Here is a 12,750-nt window from a genome sequence, read left to right as displayed (position 1 = left end):
GAGTCACATTTTAAAAGAAAACACAAAGGACTTCCCTGGTGGTCCAGTTGGTAAGAGTCTGTGTTCCCAATGCATGGGGCCCGGGTCTGATCCCTGGTCAGGGAACTAGATCCTGCATGCATGCTGCAACTAAGAGTTCGAATGCCTCAACTAAAGATCCCGCATGCCGCAACTAAGACCCAGCACAGCCTAAATAAATAATTTAAATAAAATAAAAGAAGACACAATACATTTCCTTGGTGCACAAAAGTCAATGAGCTCTTCTTGATAAAGGAAGGATCCATTAAAACTCTTACAGTGGTCAAGATCACGCAGAAAATGGAAAAGCAAGCACAGCCTGTGAGTCATGAGGGGCCAAAGAAGGGGTAGATATTGCTGGAACTCAGTAAAATTTTGCTGGATGACAGCTCAGGATGGAGTAATCATGGAGGGAGCATTTTAGGTCATCTTGTTGTCAGCTCATTGTTACCCAAATCATCTTCAAATGCCAAACCTTTCATGGGGAATGTTAAAAAAAATGAATAATAGCTCCGGTGAAGAACTAAAGCCTGTTTCTGACCTAAAGGATGACAAATAGGGAGCTGGGGCTCTTTCTCACTCATAATGTCTCTGGATTTCCATCTGTACTTTCTTCCTGTTTTATTTGTGACCTTGCCCAAATCATTGAACTATTCTGTATTTATTTGTCTTTCTTTTAAAATGTTTATAACTTAGGGAAGATGTTAGGACCTTAATTCTGAGTCTGTAAAGAGGTAAATTTATATATTAGGTCAGTTTTGCAAACACCTGTATGATGTCAAATAACCTTTGAACCCTGTCCCCATTTTTGTCATGATGCAGCCACTGGCAGGCCACATGTGGAGAGTAATCCTTTCACATTCTACATGCCAAACTTCACCCCGATGGCCTGGGATCCAGCTGCAAAAGCAAAGGTCTTCACAGTGTCTGGACATGAATGAACACGAGCATTTACACGTGGCTTAGCAATGACCAGTCATGAACTGACTGCAAACATTTGGGCGAACTTACTTCCACCACTGTGTCCATCTCACTGACCTTGCAAACAATCAGAATACCCAGGTCTCAGACTGCTCACGGGGTAAAGGATGACTGAAAGAGGGCAAATGAGTCTTCTTGGGCAATTTAATGTGCATTCTGGGAAAGAAAAGACTGCCTCATTCTTGGATCCTAACCACTGAGAAGACAAGCCTGAAGCTGGAGGGGCCACCATGGAGTAAGTCAGCTTAACAATGAAGCCCACAGAGGAAAGCAGAGAGGAGAGGAGGGAAGGGGGAGGGAGGAAGAAAGACAAGGTGGGGGCTGAGATTCCAGTTCTATTGATACTTCTGATGTCACTAGAGAGCCCCTGAATCCATCTGTGCCTGAAGTTAGACCTACCATTTTGTATAACAAAAGGTAAAAATAAGAACATTAGAGAAATACATTTGGTTGTAGATTCTCTCTAGGAGGGTACGCAATAAGGTGAAAAGCAATGGTTGCCTCCAGAAGAGAAATTGAGAGGCTGGGAGACAAGGGTGGCAGGGAGACTTGCTAACCGTGTATTCATTTGCGCTTTTAAATTTTCGTACCACTGCCAATGTTAATCAAGCACAGACAAATAAAGTTAAAATTGAACGTAAATAAAATAGAAACAAAACACAAACTTTCTTCCACTTTAGCCAATTTGTGGATAATAAAATCGCCTTGAGAGGAAACCAGATCTTTAGAGAAATCAACTCCTTTACCTTCCAAGTTACCTTCTTAAATGTTTTTTTGTTTTTTCTTTTTTGGCTGCTGCCGACAGATCAGCAAATGAGCCGTCCATTTCTACTGCGCAAATTTACACGGAGAGAACAGCCTCAATCCATGGTCCTGAGAGAGGGTTCCCAGGGTTTTAGGAATCACCCACGTAGCTGTATTCCGATGGCGCGACTTCCGTCCTGCAGCGAAAATTGATAATGTGCTTCCACAGCCGAGTTGCTAGGGCTGAGGCAGTCCGTTTTAGAAAGATTCTGGGCCCTGTGCCCTGACGGATGCAAACGCGCAATGAAGCCCTGGCCTGAAGGGGAACCTTTCAACTCCCAGTCCTTCTTCCGGGACCCGGAACTCCAGGCAAGAGCCCGAATGCGGTCCTCACTGGCAGCAATCTTTGGGCGTCCCTGTGACAGCGCGGGCTCACTAGTCCTGCGGTGCGGCAGCGACGGGGGCTTTGGGACATTTGGGAGAGCAGTAGCCTGGGAGATCCAGCTCTCTGAGCCAAGAGCGAAACCAGTCAATGTGTGTTGAACGAAGGAGTGTCGCTAGCGCAGTAAATTCAGGAGAGAACGAAAGGAACCCAAACCAGGGGATGGGTCACCACGGTGACTTTAAATACCCAGGCACTATGAAGTGAGGAATAGCTGTCTTTGGAGACACGCCGGCTTCGGTGAGGCTGAGGAGGGAGGGCGCCCACACTCCGGAAGCCAGGCCGGCCCCGGATTCGGGTTACCAGGCATTCGGCTGTCAGGGAGGGTCCGGGCGCCCGGGGCGCAGGTGCAGGGAAGAAAAACCCTTACTTCAAAGCTGGTAATGACTTGAGGGCTCATCTGGCTACCCCGGGGCCGGGGCCTCGACACCGCACTGCGCCTCAAGGTAGAGCCGAGCGCCGGGCGCGGGTCTCGGTCCCTGGCGCGCTCAGCCCCAGCCCCGCCCCCTGCCGCGCCGCGCCCCGCCCCTCCCGCGCCGGCCGCCTGCGCGCGGGGGGGAGGGCCTGAAAAGCCCGCCGGGCAGGCGCCCCCGGCCCCAGCACGGGCGCGAGCGCGCGTCCCTCTCCCACCGGGTGCCCTGCACTCGCCCCCGCTCCGGGCGCCTCTGATTGGTCGTCGCCCGGGCCGGCAGGTGTCGGCAGGGGCTGCGTCCACGCTGGCCCTGGCTGCCTGCGGCGCGGGCGCCTCCCTCGCAGCCGCTGCCGCTGTCGCGCTCCCGCCTCCCGCGCCCGCTCTGGGCTCCCGCTGCGGCTGCGGTTCTGGCGGCCGAGCCCCCGCAGCGCTGCAGCTCAGATCTGGCGCGCCGACCGCCCCGTGCCCCTGCCTTGCTGCTTGCAGCTTCCTAATCCACGCGGCGCTTTGCGGCAGGTGCCCCAGGCTTCCCGAGGCGCGGTGGCCTGAGAGCGGCCGCCATCGATGACCCGTGCCGCCATCGATGACCCCGGTCACGGACCTGCTCCAGCCCGGCCACCCCGTGTGAGTACCGTCCCCTCCCCTCCGGCAGCTTTGCGCCACTCTCCCCCTTACGTTGCCGCAACTTCGGGGGTGGGTGTATGGAGGTGTCTCTCGCGTCCCCGTACACCCCGTGCGCGTCCTGAGCCAGGGCCCCGGGGCACTGCCAGTCCGCCTCTGCGGAGGGGCTTGGGGGGGCATCGAACTTGCTAGGGGGTCGTCGCAGAATCGGAACCGCCTCTTTCTTCCGCTGCCGGGGTCCGAGCTCAGCTCTGCGTTTCCTTCGCGGTTTGCGATTCCACTGGCCGCGTAGATCTTGGGCTGCGGTTCACCACGCACCCACTACGCTCCTGGCGCGCCGGCGGGGCGCCTTAAACCATCAGGTAAGCGCCCGGGGCAGCCCAGCGCGACGGACTTGATTCTTTCCCACTCTTAATTTCTGTAAAATGGGACTAATCAGGGACTCGTTCAAGGTCACGGCCGGTGCGCGGACTAAGAACCGGAGTCGATAGCTTCTGGCCGGGTTCTAGGACTGACTGGGGCGGAGCGGCTGTTGCGGGGTGTGAGGTGCTCACTTCAGCTTCATCCCGGTCTCCTCCTTCCTACTCCCTCCCCTCCAACTCCGCTGCTTTTTGGTGAGGTCGGGAGCCGATTCTAAGGTACCCCTCAGAGGTTGGGATGTAGCCGCGGGGTATCTTCGGGGAGAGCGGAGCGGTTCCTCACTGGCAACCCGGGGACCTGCAACATTTGCAGCATCCCTTCCATTCCCCGTCATTTAATTTACTTATGTCTCCGCAGGGTAGGGGAGTTTGCTAGGTGCCTGCTCTTAGATCAGTCCTGTTCCGTTTCCTTCTCCCAAATAAGCCCTGTCCCCGAGGATAAGTAAGTATCCGAGAGACTCGGACTGCACACACTAGTTTGGGCCCAGGGACTTCCTAAGAGAAGCAGTAAGCTCTGGGCTTGGCTCCTATCTGATCTTAGAAAATGCCTTAAGTCTGGCTTTATTTCTGCCCGCTCCACTCCCGACCCCTTGACCTGGAGGTTTCCCACTTTCCCAGGGGAAGGTGGAATCCAGTCCCAGAATGTGTGTGAATGTCGCCAGACTCATTTACTCCAGATCTGTCGAGGCAGCTCCTGTGGGGCTGTGGGCGGTTCTCAGAGTTTTGGGCTGGGGAGAGGGTCACCCCTCCTCTTTTGGCGTTATCACCCTGCCCCTCCAACTCAGCCTCCCTCGCCCCAACTCAGGGATGAGATGACCACTTAGATAGTTTTGTGATGTCTGACAAACATCTTTGAGTCTCAACTTTTAAAATCTATAAAATGGAATAATCCCTGCTTTTAGTCTTCCGAAGGCAGTTGGGGTTCAGGGTACGTGATAGATGTGAAAGTAGAGGACGATGGTCCAAGAGGATGGGACCTGAGCTGTGGGTGGAAATGGGGGTGATTTAAATATATTTTCACAGCAACTTTGGGACTGTATTCTCAGGTCTAAAAATCCCTTTTCCAAACAAATTTAGTTTGGTAAGACTTTGAAAATATTATTTTCCATCTTCCTGTTGATGTTCCTTGCCTGCCCATGGGCAGCCCCATCTCTCCTAATTACCCCCACCCCAGCCACCACATCTGTGGTTTGTCTTTGTGGGCTGAAAGCTAGCTGTCTTTATGGGGCTGGGGGCTGTCTCTGTGGAGTTGGGGGTTGTGTCTGGTGGTGGGGCAGTGTGTCTGTGGGGGGGGGGCTTGTCTCTGTGGAGATGGTGTGTATCTCTTTGTGGCAGGTTCTCTCTGTGGTCTAGGTTTTGTGTGTGGAGGAGAAGGGGGAACCGTCTGCTCCAGGATCTGAGAAAGTAAACTGTTAACCACCTTCAGCAATTAAGCTAACAGTGGTATCGATTGTGTGCTGTCTCCTTCCTCCCTGTCTAGAGAGACAGAAGGAGAGCTCATCTGTGGCCATGGCCCTTAGAGCAATTGATACACAGACTGAAATACCTTGTAGAGAAGAACTAGGCATGCCCCTCTTTTTGCCTTCCTGGTTATTATTGTGTTTGTCTCAAAGGCAAGTTAAGGAGGGTTGACTGACTGGTCAGACCTTTGAGTTATAACATCATCCCAGAAAACTGCACAGATCTGAAGTGTGCCCTCAATGGATTTTCACAAACTGAACACACCTGTGTAACAAGTGCCCAGATTAAGACCTTGAATATTCCCAGACTCCCAATTACCCACTACAGGCACTATCACCCCCCCCTCCCCTGAGGGTAACCAACATGCTGTTTAGTTTTGTCAGGTGAGTTTTATTTTTTGTTACTATTATTATTTATCATTTTAGTTTCAAAGCTAAAATGGAACTGCTTGATATTTTTCACTTTTTTATATATGCAAACCAAAGGTAGTTATACCTAAGCCAGTCCAGAAAGCTAGAAGGAAGAATTTGGTCTTAAGATCTGGGTGGAGTCTGATCTGGTTGTCCGCCGACAATCTGATCATCAGTTCTTGCGTGATGTAACAAGCCCAACCCCAGGTATAACAGTGCTGACATTGGAGGCTGGTCTATTCATAGAGTGTATTTGAATAATGCAAATCTGAAATAGTGTGATAATAAAATATGAATGAAGAAAAGACATGGGTGAATTCTTCATTTGACATATAAAAATAGAAGTATTTTGAATTCCTCAAAGTTAAAAATTGGTAGAGAATCACAGAATTTTAAGGCTGAGCGAATTATGAGCTGTTTGTGCTGTTGCCACATGGTGGCGCCACATTGGCTGGGTAACTGAAATGCCCAAGTCCTCGGGAAGGAGTCCCAGGAATGAAATTCAACAGCTCAGTATCTCCAAAAGGGATTTCCAAACACTGTGGTTTTTCCAGTGTCTGGGAGGCAGGCCTCCCCTCTGGTGCCTGCTACTAAGTCCATGGATAGAACCCTATCCCAGCTTTTGAGGAGGGTGGCTTGCGGGTTAGAGGCAGGTATATGTTGGAGGTGAATGGAGCTGAGACACTATTGCCTTCTCTTTAATGATATGGAGCTGTGGTATGTCCTTGGGATTCTAAAGGGGTTAACCGAAAAGCTAGCTTAGGTGTGTTATGATCGTTTTGGTCTCATTTTACCCCAGAATCCTTCCAAAGGTGTGAGAGAAGGAATTCTCTTTCCTGAGGCAGGTAGCTCTCTTCACAGAGCACTGTTCATGGTGAACTTGGAAGAATAAATAGGCCTGGGTGTAGCCAAACTGCTGCTAGAAGAAACGCCCTGTGTTCCACAGGGAGGGGGCCAAGTCACAGGGGAAACCACCAGGGGTGGGAGTGTTGTATCCAGCTGTGGAGAGGGCTAAGCGGACCCATCCAGTGCCCTTCTCCCGTCCATCACCTTTTAACTGTCAGTGTGTCTGAGACGACGTTTAGAAGTTTGTATTCGTGTGATGGCTGCCATGCCTTTGATTGCTGAGAGTGTTGAGTGCTTGCATATGCTGGACGCTATATATATATATATATTCATTTAATGTTCTAAACAGGAGGAGGGTGACTTTCCCATCTTATAGATGAAGGAACTGGGCCTTGACAATTAAGCACTCTAAGTTTACACACTATGTGAGCCAGAGTGAGGATTGAGAGCCAGTCTCTCAGATGGCTTCCCTAGCTGAGTTGTACCCTCTGCAGGGTGCGAGGAGTCTTGCGTAATTCTTTTGTCCTCCCTGACACCTAGTATAGCACAGTACATGTAGTAGCTACTTGAGTCGAAATCTGTGATTGCCATAAATAGAAAATTCTCTGCTGAGCAAGAGGGAAATCCAGACAGTGAAGGATGAGAATCTGGGGTTGAGTCCATGCAGCCTATAACTTTGGGGCTGAGTGTGTGCCCATCAGAATGTGTAGTCTCATTTTGTGTTTAAAATTTTATGTAAATGGAAATAGAGTCACAGACATAGAAAACAAGCTTATGGTTACCAAAGGGGAAAGTGGGCACAGGGGGAGATAAATTAGGAATTTGGGATCAACAGATACACACTACTATATATAAAATAGATAAACAACAAGGATCTACTACTGTATAACACAGGGAACTATATTCAATATCTTGTAATAACCTATAATGGAAAAGAATCTGAAAAAGAATATATATATATGTATGTATAACAGAATCACTCTGTTGTACATCTGAAATGAATACAACATTGTAAATCAACTATACTTCAATAAAAAAAAAAAAGATGCTCTCAGAAGAACTTTATGTTTACCTGGAATATTGAAGGGTGGAAGGGGGAAATGCATAGAGGGCTAATGGTATACACCTTTTAATAAGATGACATGTAAAAAATTAAAACAATAAACAGATACATTATAAAAATTATTATGTAAATGGAGGCTTGCCATTGATTTTTGTGATTTGCTTTTTTCACGCAACATTGGTTTTTGACATATGTTGATAATGGTAGATCTAGTTGATTCATTTTACTGTAGTCTTTGTTTGTTTAATATTCCAGAGTTAATTCCCCACTGAAGGTCAAAATGACGTTTTTACCTTTTGCTATTACAAAAATATTGCAAGGAATATCCTTGATAGGATCTTGTAGAAATGTATAAGAGTGTGTCTAAGGTATATATCCCCAGAAGTTGAGTAACTGGGTAGTAGGACTTGCATCAACATCTCATGTTTGTAAATTTTGGAAGTTAATCCTTTGTCAGTTGCTTCATTTGCAAATATTTTCTCCCATTCTGAGGGTTATCTTTTCGTCTTGTTTATGGTTTCCTTTGCTGTGCAAAAGCTTTTAAGTTTCATTAGGTCCCATTTGTTTATTTTTGTTTTTATTTCCATTCTCTAGGAGGTGGGTCAAAAAGGATCTTGCTGTGATTTATGTCATAGACTGTTCCGCCTATGTTTTCCTCTAAGAGTTTTACAGTGTCTGGCCTTACATTTAGGTCTTTAATCCATTTTGAGTTTATTTTTGTGTATGGTGTTAGGGAGTGTTCTAATTTCATTCTTTCACATGTAGCTGTCCAGTTTTCCCAGCACCACTTATTGAAGAGGCTGTCTTTTCTCCATTGTATATTCTTGCCTCCTTTATCAAAGATAAGGTGACCATATGTGCGTGGGTTTATCTCTGGGCTTTCTATCCTGTTCCATTGATCTATATTTCTGTTTTTGTGCCAGTACCATACTGTCTTGATTTGTAGTATAGTCTGTAGTATAGTAGCTTTGTAGTATAGTCTGAAGTCAGGGAGCCTGATTCCTCCAGCTCCGTTTTTCTATCTCAAGATTGCTTTGGCTATTTGATATCTAAAAAACAAACAACCCAATCCAAAAATGGGCAGAAGACCTAAATAGACATTTCTCCAAAGAAGATATACAGACTGCCAACAAACACATGAAAGAATGCTCAACATCACTAATCATTAGAGAAATGCAAATCAAAACTACAATGAGGTATCACCTCACACCAGTCAGAATGGCCATCATCAAAAAATCCACAAACAATAAATGCTGGAGAGGGTGTGGAGAAAAGGGAACCCTCTTGCACTGTTGGTGGGAATGTAAATTGATACAGCCATTATGGATAACAGTATGGAGCTTCCTCAAAAAACTAAAAATAGAACTACCATATGACCCAGCAATCCCACTACTGGGCATATACTCTGAGAAAATCATAATTCAAAAAAGTCATGTACCACAATGTTCATTGCAGCACTATTTACAGTAGCCAGGACATGGAAGCAACCTAAGTGTCCCTCGACAGATGAATGGAAAAAGAAGATGTGGCACATATATACAATGGAATATTACTCAGCCATAAAAAGAAACAAAATTGAGTTATTTGTAGTGAGGTGGATGGACCTAGAGTCTGTCATACAGAGTGAAGTAAGTCAGAAAGAGAAAAAAAATACCATATTCTAACACATATATACGGAATCTAAAAAAAAAACAAAAAACAAAAAAAAAAACGGTTCTGAAGAACCTAGGGGCAGGACAGGAATAAAGATGCAGATGTAGAGAATGGACTTGAGGACATGGGGAGGGGGAAGGGTAAGCTGGGACAAAGTGAGAGAGTGGCATGGACATATATACATTTCCAAATGTAAAATTGATAGCTATTGGGAAACAGCCACCTAGTACAGGGAGATCAGCTCGGTGCTTTGTGACTACCTAGAGGGGTGGGATAGGGAGGGTGGGAGGGAGACACAAGAGGGAGGAGATATGGGGATATATGTATATGTATAGCTGATTCACTTTGTTATAAAGCAGAAACTAACACAGCATTGTAAAGCAATTATACTCCAATAAAGATGTTAAAAAAAAACAAAAAAAGCATCTCTATGTTACTTCGACTCTGCTAGGTTTTGCAAATGGCCCTCTGAAGCTGTTGTACGACTTAACACTCCCACTAGCACTGTCTTGGAGTTCTTTGTATCCCAATATCTTTGGCTGTGTCTGACATTAATCAGTTGTTTTAATTTTGATTAATCTGATAAGCGTGGAATGTATTTCACTGCTTTTACTTTGCATTTCCCTTAGAGATCTTTTAAAATATATTTTGATTTTCAAGTTTTCCTTTCTATGCATTGCCATTTTTTATGAGATAAAACTTTTAGATCTTGAAACTCATCTGAAATTTATATTTCTGTACTGTGTGAGGCAGGGATCTAATGTTTTCCATATTGAAAACCATTACCCCATTATCATTGATGAGTATTTATTTTCTCATTTATTTTGTTGCCATCTCTGTCATATACCAATTTTGGTTATATTTTTGGATCTGTTTCTTAATTCTTTTCTGTTCTATTAATCTTTTTGTGATTCCTGAGCTAATATCACTTTCATTTAGTTATTAAAGCTTTGTAATAAATCCTCCCTTCCTAGCCTTGTTCTTCAAAATCGTCTTGGCTATTCTTGACCCTTTAGGCTTCAACATGAATTTTAGGATCTATCCTAAATATCACTTCCCATGAAAAATACTGTTATCAAAATTTGGTAAAATAGAAAATAAAATGTATTTTCTTGTTTCTTTTTCTTCAAATATAGTCCTAATCAAATGCTTTCATTTCCCATTATTTAGTGTGAATTTTTGGTCCCCATTTTAAGTGGATTTACTTTAAACGACTCTTCTCTGGTACCAGATACCCTTGAATAATAAGGACCAGATGAATATAATTCTTTTAAACACAAATAAGATCTTTTTTTTTCCACTCAACAACATGTAAGCAGCATTATTGTCAATGATTATTATTCTGTGTCATTATTTTTATCCTCCTAATAATCTATTTCATTTGTATACCATAATCTATTCAACAAAATCATTCTTTTAAAACATTAAGCACTTTATACTTTTTATTGTAACTTCATCTTTGCACACATTTTTATTTTCTTAGGATGAATTACTTTGTCAAAATTTACTTACTTTTATTTAAATTTTGGATACATATTGCCAAATAACCCTCCAGGAAAGTCTATAAATTTATATTGCTATTGGTAGTGTATGAGTGTACCAGATCCCCATGCCTTGCTAGTGATAAACATAATTATTCATCAACATTGTCAATTTCATAGGCAAAGGGAAAAAAAAGAATCTTACTTTTTACTTTGCTTTTCTTTTACAGTGGGACAGACAGAATATACCTTCATGTTTATTCATAGCCCACTTCACTAAAGAATTTTCCATAAGGGTTTTTTCTCTTTTACTTTCTGTGAAAGAAACTTGCATTATCACTCAGTGCTTTTGAGAGAACTATCAGATTGTTTATATAGATTATGTTCATATTTTTAACTGTTAAATATTACTCTATCATATGAAAATACCATATTTTATTAATCTGTTACCTCCATGGTGGACTGTAGATTTTTTATGTATTTCTTCTGTGGCTATTACATAGATGTATGCAGTAAACATCTTTGAAATGTATTTATGCACATGCAAAAGAAATTCTTGAGGATGTATGCCCAGAAGTAGAATTTTGAAGGGTCATATTTTACATAAACTTACAACTTGACCATCTGGTGCCAAATTTCTCCCAAAGTGGTTATACTCAAACATCCCTAGCAGTGTATATCATAGTATCTGTCACTTTAAGGAAACAATAATACTAGGGAAGGAGGAACAAAGGTGTTAAAGTGAAAAGTATATATGTGTGTTTTTGTATATATAAATATCCTTAAGTTCGTTTAGAAAGCTCAGGGGTTTTTTACCTTTTCATTTCAAATCTTGCATCATATCAATGATTAAGTGTATAAATCATAAACATCACATAAATATTTACTTGGCTTAGGAGAACTGGTAAGAGTTTAAGTAAAAGGTGAGCGATTTTATAGTGCCTTTATTCAGGGCAGCCTACAAGACGGGGTTAGCACATGACAACCAGAAAAGCACCTCTACCCAGCTCTGCGCCTCCCCACCCAGGGCAGGGTTCTACCCTTAGACAATTGTTCCTTTTTATCATCTCCTCTTTTACAATTTAGAAGACCTTGGTTGGTATAAGTCCAAGGTAATAATGTACCATTAACACCATCTTGCGAATGACCTTATGTGATCAATTGCTAGTGATGGTAAGACCAGAACAGCATGAAGCCACCAGAAGGTTATTGGGGAAAAGGCTCAAAGACGGACTTGTTTGGGGATGGGCTGGATTCGTTACTGAGAGAAACCTCATTCAGTGCAGACTTACTCTGAGAATCAATTCTGCATTTGTGTAAAGAGAGTAAGAAGAGCTTTATGAAACTGCCTAAATGCTGTTTGAAAACTGCTTTCAGCGTTGTATTCAACCATGTGTTATTTGCCCCCATTACCTTTCCTAGGTAATTGTAAGTTAAATTTTTTGGTGTACATTTATATATCATCAGCTGGGGAAAGAAAACCATTCTGTGGAAAGTCCTTTTGTGGCTATGATTTACAGTGTAATGCCACTGATGTGACAGATATGTGATCTGCAGCTGGGATGCACAAATCCATTCTGTGGGCTGACAGTTTAATCTCTCCGAGCAGACACTTCGGAAAAGAACACAAGACATGAGAGAGAGGAAGGGGGGTGCCTACAGGACAGAGGTGCCCATGGCCCCAGGATCTAGTGTGGCTATTTGCCAAAGTCCCCAAATAATCCCATACTGACTCATGGCTCAGAAAACTGTCATCTTATATGGTTCTCCCTTTTTGGTATGAAATGTAACTACCTCAGAGTATACAGGGTCACTTTCTAGGCTTCAAAGCCTGCATATCACTGGAGAAAAGGAAAATGACCCAAGCCCCTTTATGTTATCTTTTTTCTGAAGATAGTCCAGTCTGCATATGCAGTGCTTCCAGCCCCAAACCTCTTCGTAACCTCCTCTTGAAAACCTTTGTCTCAATCATCATTTCACTTTATTTGTGCAACTCCAGCCTCTGAAAATCTGGCAGGTTCTGTTTTTGTGTTTGTGTTATATAAATGTGGTTTTGTTGTTTTGCTTTCTTTGAAAAACAATTTGTTGATCATTAGGGACTTTGATTTACTAGAATGACATGTAACCAGAGTATTCGAGATTAGTCTCTTTCTTTTATGGCTAATTAGAAGAAAATTTTTTAAATGCTGTTTTAATGGA

At 43.9% G+C, this 12,750-nt stretch overlaps 1 protein-coding gene and 1 long non-coding RNA gene across 4 annotated transcripts in view; one reads left to right on the top strand and one right to left on the bottom strand.

The window, feature by feature from the left end:
* The window catches only part of LOC132374906 (uncharacterized), a 204,680-nt gene extending 202,026 nt beyond the window's left edge, over window positions 1-2,654 (bottom strand). For all 3 annotated transcript variants that reach the window (XR_009505811.1, XR_009505812.1, XR_009505813.1), the window contains exon 1: window positions 1,746-2,654. This is a non-coding gene — a long non-coding RNA (uncharacterized LOC132374906). The remainder of the gene's footprint in view (window positions 1-1,745) is intronic.
* A 120-nt stretch (window positions 2,655-2,774) lies between these two features.
* The window catches only part of MYRIP (myosin VIIA and Rab interacting protein), a 223,572-nt gene continuing 213,596 nt past the window's right edge, over window positions 2,775-12,750 (top strand). Inside the window, exon 1 of the mRNA XM_059939381.1 lies at window positions 2,775-3,221. The gene's annotated coding sequence lies outside the window, so the exon portion shown is untranslated. The remainder of the gene's footprint in view (window positions 3,222-12,750) is intronic.

The sequence above is a fragment of the Balaenoptera ricei genome, chromosome 11, assembly GCF_028023285.1.
Source record: "Balaenoptera ricei isolate mBalRic1 chromosome 11, mBalRic1.hap2, whole genome shotgun sequence".
Classification (NCBI taxonomy): Eukaryota; Metazoa; Chordata; class Mammalia; order Artiodactyla; family Balaenopteridae; genus Balaenoptera; species Balaenoptera ricei.
Note: the sequence above shows the minus strand (reverse complement) of the source record. Positions and strands in the feature narration are given on the sequence as shown.